The following is a 1,179-nucleotide window of genomic DNA, read 5'->3' on the forward strand; positions in this document are numbered from 1 at the left end:
ATTAGAGAAACTAATTGAGGCTTAAGCTCAAAGTTGTTTGCTCCAATGGCAGGGATAGAGATGCTTCTCCCATAGAAGTCGGGAGTAGGTGCAGTAAAGTCACCCAGCACCTTCCTTGCATTGTTGGCATTGTTGTTGTTTTCGGCTGCCATGTGTTCTTCTTCTTTGAAGATTTCTGTTAGGTCCTCTATAGAGAGTTGTCCCTTGGCTTCTCTTAGCTTTCGCTTCAAGGTCCTTTCAGGTTCAGGGTCAGCCTCAACAAGAATGCTTTTGTCCTTGCTCCTGCTCATAAGAGAAAGAAGAGAACAAGAAAATGTGGAATCCTCTATGTCACAGTATAGAGATTCCTTGAGGTGTCAGAGGAAAAGAAAAATGGAAGACAGAAGTAGAAAATTCGAACTTATCAAAGAAGATGAAGTTCGAATTTTGCATTAAAGAATAGTGTTAGTCCATAAATAGAAGGATGTGAGAAGAAGAGAGGTAATTTTCGAAAATTAAGTGAAAGATTTTGAAAACATTTTGAAAAAAAACTTAATTGATTTTCAAAAATAAAAGTGGGAAAGAAATAAAGTGAATTTTGAAAAAGATTTTGAATTTAGAAATCAAAGAGATTTGATTGAAAGCTATTTTGAAAAAGATGTGGTTAAGAAGATATGATTAGTTTAAAAAGATGTGATTGAGAAGATATGATTTGAAAAACATTTAAAAAGATTTGATTTTGAAAATTAATATCTTGGCTAACAAGAAAAGATATGATTCAAACATTAAACCTTTCTCAACAGAAAAGGTAACATACTTGATATATTGAATCAAATCATTAATTGATAGCAAGTATTTTTGAAAATAGAAAGAAATTGATTTTGAAAAAGATTTGATTGAAAAGATATGATTTGAAAAAGATTTGATTTTGAAAAGATCTTGAAAACTTGAAAAAAATTTGATTTGAAAACAGAATCTTCCCTCTTGTGCCATCCTGGCGTTAAACGCCCAGAATGGTGCACATTCTGGCGTTTAACGCCCAAAACACTACCTTTTTGGGCGTTAAACGCCCAACCAGGTACCTTGGCTGGCGTTTAAACGCCAGTCTGTCTTCCCTACTGGGCGTTTTGAACGCCCAGCTTTTTCTGTGCAATTCCTCTGCAGTATTTTCTGAATCTTCAATTCTCTGTATTATTGACT

This window comes from Arachis duranensis, chromosome 8, assembly GCF_000817695.3.
Source record: "Arachis duranensis cultivar V14167 chromosome 8, aradu.V14167.gnm2.J7QH, whole genome shotgun sequence".
NCBI lineage: Eukaryota > Viridiplantae > Streptophyta > Magnoliopsida > Fabales > Fabaceae > Arachis > Arachis duranensis.